The sequence below is a fragment of the Macaca fascicularis genome, chromosome 2 (assembly GCF_037993035.2).
Source record: "Macaca fascicularis isolate 582-1 chromosome 2, T2T-MFA8v1.1".
Taxonomy (NCBI): Eukaryota; Metazoa; Chordata; class Mammalia; order Primates; family Cercopithecidae; genus Macaca; species Macaca fascicularis.
The window spans coordinates 58,974,763-58,982,408 of NC_088376.1; the positions used below are offsets into that span (position 1 = coordinate 58,974,763).

The 7,646-nt window shown below is 38.1% G+C and overlaps 1 pseudogene; it reads right to left on the reverse strand.

The window, feature by feature from the left end:
- Positions 1–229: 229 nt before the first annotated feature.
- LOC123572140 (small nucleolar RNA U3) lies at positions 230–311 on the reverse strand (annotated as a pseudogene).
- Between the last annotated feature and the right edge of the window lie 7,335 nt (positions 312–7,646).

A 7,646-nucleotide genomic window follows, 5' to 3' on the forward strand; every position in this document is an offset into this window, starting at 1 on the left:
TAGGGTACATGAGCACAACGTGCAGGTTTGTTCCATAGGTATACATGTGCCATGTTGGTTTGCTGCACCCATCAACTCGTCATTTACATTAGGTATTTCTTCTAATGCTATCCCTCCCCCAGCCCCCCATTCCCCAACAGGCCCTGGTGTGTGATATTCTCCTCCTGTGTCCATGTGTTCTCATTGTTCAACTCTCACTTATGAGTGAATAGGAGTGGTGAGAGAGGGGATTCTTGTCTTCGGTGCTCTACACATTCAGAGAAACTTCTCTAGTAACAAACTATAGAAATGATCCCTGAAAGTATAGTCTAGATATCCACAATCTTGTCAATGTCTATCAACATGGTAGCTGTGACAATGACCAAATGAAGTGAGGTCGGCAAGGACACAGAATGTGGCACGTGGACCAGAGGCTCTTCCCCACATTGTAATAAACTTTCCATGGAACTCAGAGGAAGGGAGAATTGGACAGGGAAGTTCCTTAAGAGGAGAGAAACCACTGTTATGAAGAATATAAATCTGAATTACATTGAGTCTTTATCTGAAGACAGTATTTAGAAAGAGATGCTGTTACCCTTCTTTAGCAGAATCAAGTGTTCCTCCTTGATGTGGTTTGGCTCTGTGTCCCCACTCAAATCTCATCTCCAGTTGTAATTCCCACGTGTCAAGGGAAGTAAGTGATTGGATCATGGGGGCGGTTTCCCATATGCTGTTCTCATGATAGTGAGTAGGAGCTCTCATGAGATCTGATGGTTTTATAAGTGGCAGTTTCCCCTGTTGTTCTCCCTTCTGCCGTCTTGTGAAGAAGGTGCTTGCTTCCCCTTTGCATTCCCCCATGGTTGTGTTAATAAGTTTCCTGAGGCCTCCACAGCCATGTGGAACTGTGAGTCAGTTAAGCCTCTTTATTTTATAAATTACCCAGTCTCAGGTATTTCTTTATAGCAGTGTGAAAACAGATGAATAAATTCCCCAACACCATTTCAACTGTACCTTAATGACCATCAGCAGAACTGTAGTCAGAGCCAGCTGGAGCAAGATGGGGACAATTGTAGAAAATAAAGTTGCATTTAGTGCACTTTGGAATTGTTACAAATTCTCATTCTGCTACATCATAATAGTGTTTAACACAAATATTGTAAGTCACTTCTGGCAAGTTGAGCAGTAACCTATTTTTTTTTTGTTGTTTTTTATTTATTTATTTATTTATTTTGAGATGGAGTTTCGCTCTGTTGCCCATGCTGGAGTGCAGTGGCACGATCTCAGCTCATGCAACCTCCACCTCCTGGATTCAAGCGATTCTTGTGCCTCAGCCTCCCAACTAGCTGGAATTACCAGCATGCGCCACCATGCCTGGCTCATTTTTGTATTTTTATTAGAGACGGAGTTTCACCATGTTGGCTAGTCTCGAACTCTTGACCTCAAGCAATCCTCCTGGCTTGGCCTCCCAAAGTGCTGGGATTATAGGTGTGAGCCACTGCACCCGGCCAACAGTAACCTACTTCTAAAAACAAATGGACTAATATAAAAAAAAATTGTGCACCTTAAATATATACAATTAAAAACAAAACAAAACAAAAAACAAATGGACCTGCATGACCCTTAGGCACTTAATGAATTCTGCCTAGTGCAAGATTGCCATCCAGTGTTAGGCATCACAGCAATGAGCTCAGCAAGAAATTCCCTTGAGCTTTGAGCAGGTGTCAGTCAGAAATTTCTTGCCACAGGTTCCTCTTCACTGGAAATCCCCAGTGGAGTAGGGGAGCTACTGGTGATTCCCTTTATCTTTGATTCTTAGAGACAGATGGGGATCTGGGATATCTGTACCTCCCATGGGCAGGTCACTAAATAGAAAAGTCATCTAAGTCACTAAGGAGCTTTGTGACCTTGATAATATTGCGAAACTTTTCTGAGCTCCAGCTTCTTCATGTGTAAAGTATAAATAATAGTCAAGTATTTTTACTGCACATGGTTTTTGTAAGGGTTGCTGAACAATGAGACACATATACTGTAGAATATGACACTTTTATTCTAATAGTACTGTTATCATTGCTATTAATGTTATTGTTAATCGGTATATTTTGAACTCACAGTTGGGGATGCTGATGTGGATAAATAATCTAGCACATGGAAAGCTATGTTTATGGTTTTATGAACCACCACATATCATTCCCTTAAAATCCAAGATGTGTCACTCAACATTTTATTGCAGATTGCCTCATTTTCCAATTATTTTACTTAGTTTTACTGATTCTCACCATCTAAATGATCATTTCTAGGCAAGATCTTTGTCTTATGGCACATAAATATAGTAGTAGAGATTATCATACAGTATTTATAGTACATACAAAAGCTATAAAAATGGGAACCAGTGATTAGAAATACTCATTTTCAACCAATTTGCAAGATGGAAATGTTCTTGAAAACATTGTTGAACAAATAGTACAGGAGAACCTGGATGCATATAAATTAGAAATTAAGAAATCATACAGTCCACTCAGGCTCCTAAAGACTCCAGATCCTTTCCTTGTGTTTTCTTATTGTTCCTTTCATTGCTAAAGTTTCTTTTATTGATCTATCTCCTTTATTACTACAACAACAATGAAGCCTTTGACTCACTGAAGATGAAATAAACAAATAAAAAGAATAGCATAAAGAATACTCATTGTCCTATCCACTTTAATAACTTGTAGACAGCCTCCCAGATCTTTTTCTAATGCATTAAGAAAACCAGGTTGGGTGCGATGGGTGGCTCACACCTGGAATCCCAGCACTTTGGGAGGTCAAGGGAGGCAGATCTCTTGAGGTCAGGAGTTCGAGACCAGCCTGGCCAACATGGTGAAACTCTGTCTCTACTAAAAATACAAAAATTAGCTGGGCATGGTGGCACATGCCTGTAATTCCAGCTACTCAGGCGGCTGAGGCACGAGAATCACTTGAACCCGACAGTTGGAGGTTGCAGTGAGCCTAGATTGCGGCACTGCACTCCAGCCTGGGTGATGAAGAAAACCAAACCACACCTATTCTTCTGAAACTTATCAGAATCTATATAACCAGTTTCTTCCTGTGGGCACATAGGTTGTTTCCTACTGGCATGTTATTGGACATCCAAGTTGATTCCAACTAGCCCCTCTTGTTGGATGTTAGGTTATTTGCAACTCATTACTATTGTATTACCTTTAGCTGCTGTAACAGATTACCACAAATTTAGTGGCTTAAAGCAACACAAATTTATTATTTTACAACTCTGGAGATCAGTTTCTGAAATCAGTTTCATTGAGCTAAAGTCAAGGTGTCAGTAAAACTAGTTTCCTATGGAAGCTATGAGAGGAGAATCCAACTACGTGCCTTTTTCAGTTTGGAGAGGCTGCCAACACCCCAGACTCTGCTTTCCTCACATTTTCTTCTCGTCTCTGTAGTATCTCTCTCTGCTTCCCTTCTATAAGGACACTTGTGATTTCATCTTTGCGCCCGCTTGGATAATCCTGGTTAATCTCCTCATTTTATAGTCTTTAACTTAATTACATCTGTAGATTTTCATTTTGCCATAGAATAAACATATTCCGAGGTTTCAGAGATGAAGACATAGACACCTTGAGGGGCCATTAGTCAACCTGCAACAACCATTTTAAACAGGTCCAATAGATATGAACAGGTACAACAGATTGGAGGAAAATACTAGAAAAAAAGGAAGGAAAATATTTTCTCCAAATCCTGAAGATTTTATAAAGAGTTATAAAAATGTTTAAAGACACAAGAATAGTTGTAAAACTGCCCAAATTTCTAATACTGCCTAAAACAAGGACTAGTGATACTCATTTCAATCAAGATATTTCAACCAATTTGAAGTCTCGAACAATGTTTTCCATCAAATAAACTGAAGTCCACTATGAAAGAACAAAGAAAGGCAAGTCAGTAGACTGTGGGGAGCTGCATATCTCACGATGTGAGTCTCAGAGAAAGTGAAAAGGGACCTGAGATGTGAAGGAAAAGAAGTGAATCAGGGATGGGGCACAAGGGAGAAAACCCCTGACACAGAGAATGTGCAGTGTATGTGAGTGAGGACAGACCTGAAGATAAAAGAGAGCATCACATATTTAAAGAACCAAAGGCAGGTTTATATGGCTTGTAGTGTATTTTGTGGTGGCAATGGGAGGGGGTGCTGCCAAAGAGGCAATGGTTACTTAACTAGGGGCTGGATCAAGATGGACCTTGGACCTTGTAAGACCTGTTGTAGGTGGATTTGATCTGAGGCAGATGAAGAGCCCTTGCAAATGATCTGAGTCTTCTGATACATAAACTTTATATTAAGATGGCAACACTTCCAAAACTGATCTACAGATTCAACACAATCTCTATCAGACTCCTTAGCTGGCTGAAGATTTCCAGAAATTGACAAGCTGATCCTGAAATTCACATGGAAATGGAAAAGACCTGGAATTGTTTAAACACTTTTGAAAAAGAATAAAATTGGAGGACTTACATATCCTGATATCAAAAATCACAACAAAACTACAGTAATGAAGGCAGCACAACACTGGCAAAATGATAGACGTATAGACCGGTGGAATAGAATTGAGATTATAAATCCTTACATTTGCAGTCAAGTTATTTTTGCCAGGGATGCCATAATAATTCATTTCAACTTTGGAAAGAATAGTTTTTCCAACCAATGGTGCAGAGACAGTTGGTTATTTATAAGAAAAGGAAAAAAAGGGAAAAAAGAACTTAGGCTTTACCTTATATCACACACAAAAATTAACTCAAAATAGATAATAATCCTAGATGTAAGAATTAAAATTTGAAAACATCTAGGAGAAAGCATATAGCTTTCTCTGAGTCATTAGCTGTAAGGGAGGTGACAACCAACACCACAACGAGATACCACTTTATAAGCACTAGAAGGGCTATAATAAAACAGGAGAATAACAAGTGATGGTAAGGATGTAGAGAAATTGGAACCCTCCTACATTACTAATGGTAACGTAAAATAGTGGAGCCACTTTAGGAAACAGTTTGGCAGTTTCTCGAAATGTTAAACATAGAGTTACCGTGTGACTTACCAATTTTACTCCTGGATATGGGAGAATACATGTTTATATGAATATCAAAATGTTGGAAACATATGTTTACACAAATACTTGTAAAAGAGTGTTCATAGCAGCATTGTTCATAACAGCCAAAGAGTGAAAACAATCCAAATCTTCATTAACAGATAAATGGATAAACAAAATCTGGCACATCCATACAATGGAATATTATTTGGCAATGAAAAGAAATCAGTAACAAGGAAGAAGGTACCAATACATGTTAAAACATGAGCAAACTTTGAAAATGCTGTGTTAAATGAGATAAGCCAGTAATAATGACCGCATATTTTATTATTCCATTTATATAAATGTCCAGAATAGGAAATCTTTACCAACATAAAAGTAGATTAGTGGTTATCTAGGGCTGGGGGTGGTAGTGGACAGAAAGGGGAATGATTCTACATTCCCAAATTAGTCCATGTGATAGTTGCAACTCTTTAAGTATAGTAAAACCCATTAAATTGTACTTTTTAATTGGGTAAATTTTATGGTGTATAAATTATATCTCAAAGATATTTCTTAAATGAAGTACTAATATGTACTACAACATGGGTAACTTCAAACTATTATGCTGTATGAATAAACCAGACACAAAACCCCCATATATTGTGTAATTCAATTTAAATAAAATGTCCAGAATGGACAAATCTACCAAGACAGAAAGTAGATTAAGTGGTTTCCTAAGGCTTAGAATGAGGGACGGATGGGAAGTAAGTTTTCCTTTTTGTGATGATGAAAGTGTTCTAAAATTAGATTGCAGTGATGAATGCATAACTCTGTAAATATACTAAAACAATATTGAACTGTACATCTTAAAAGGGGCTGGTGTGTCATATGTAAATTATATTTCAATAAACTAAAAAATGTAAAAGGTGGTCTGGAGATTGATGTGGTCACTTTCTTTCAGTGTTGGGATAGATTAAAAGGGAAGATTGGAGGCAGGCAGGCATACTTAATTTTTTAGGTGAGAATTATAGCTGGTCAGTTTTCTTTATTCCAAAATTTTTTAAAAAATAGATGTTTATTCTCTGCAAGGCTGTGATTATAATAGTTTTCCAGCTTTAGTCAATCGCTTACCATCTTCACGATTTTTGTTGCAGCCACAGCATGCTATAGCTCTGTAACATGTGATGCTTCCAAGGAGAAAGAGGATGCTGTAGGTTCTGTATGGTAAGAGTTGCTGTTTATTGAGTCAGCTGATATTGAGGTAGGAGATTAATCAGGCTGTCAAATTGTTTTCCTGAAAATAGATACAGCAGACGAGGTAGTAACCTGTGGCTTTCTCAATTCAGCAAGGCAGCTGTTTAAAGATTTTTATGCCTGCAGTGTCTGAATGTCTTTCTCCTTTGCTATAATTAAGGGCTTTCTCTGTTTAGACACACAGGGGCTCTTCTGTAACAAGTGATTAGTATTGACGTGTTAAAAAATCCCAAAGCCTACTTTTTACACACCTCGAGGCCTCTCATTAATAACTTGAATATCATAATAACAACGCACTTATGAAAGCTGATTTATTTTTGGTCTTTTTTTTTCTTCTCAAAATAAAGATACAGGCAAGCCATAATGTCATAATGTCACAAAATTCATATTATAGGTAAACATGTTTTAACTGTTGGAGACATACATCTAAAAAAACTACAGTTGACACTTGAACAACATGGGGGTTGGGGTGTTGACCCCTTCCCCTGTGCAGTTGGGAATTTGTGCATAACTTTTGACTCCCCCAAAACTTAACTACTAATAGCCTGCTGTTGATTTGAAGCCCTGACTGATAACATGAACAGTCAATGAACACATATTTAGTATACATACTAGATAGTGTATTCTTACAGTAAAGTAAGCTAGAGAAAAGAAAATGTTATTAAGAAAATCATAAGGAAGAGAAAGTATATTTACTATGTATTAAGTTGAAGTGAATCATTATAAAGGTCTTCATCATTGTCATTGTCACATTGAATAGGCTGAGGAGGGGGAGGAAGAGGAGGGATTTTTCCTGCTGTCTTGGGGGTGACAGAGGCAGAAGACAATCCACAGGAAAGTGGATCCATGCAGTTCAAACGCATGTCGTTTAAGAGTCAGCTGTAATATACATTTTGCAAAGTGAAAACAGCAACTTAAATACATATAACTAGGTGTTATGTCATTACGTGACTGGGTAGGATGGCTCTGCATAGGAAATAAAACAAAGTAGATTAGTGTGTTTATTCATCTGCTGGTATGGCATGAGTATTACCTAGGATTCTGAGTAACATGGAGAAATATAAAAGTCAAATGACATCTGACAAACTGTGCCTGACCAAATGACTGTGACCCAGCTGTGAGTGCACTGGGATGGCTGTAATGCCCCAGCTTCTCAGAAGCACTCAGCAGTGTTTATCTGCAGTAGATTTGGGGTTTGAGCTTTTCCTGGAAACCATGTAACAGTCTTTAAATATTCTTAGCCTTTATTAATAACATGGGTCCAGAGTCTTTAGGAGCTCGGATGTCTTCTTTCTCTTGAAGGTGAAGACAAGTCTGGACAGGATGTGTTATTGTTCCCGGAAGGAAGCCTAACTTTCA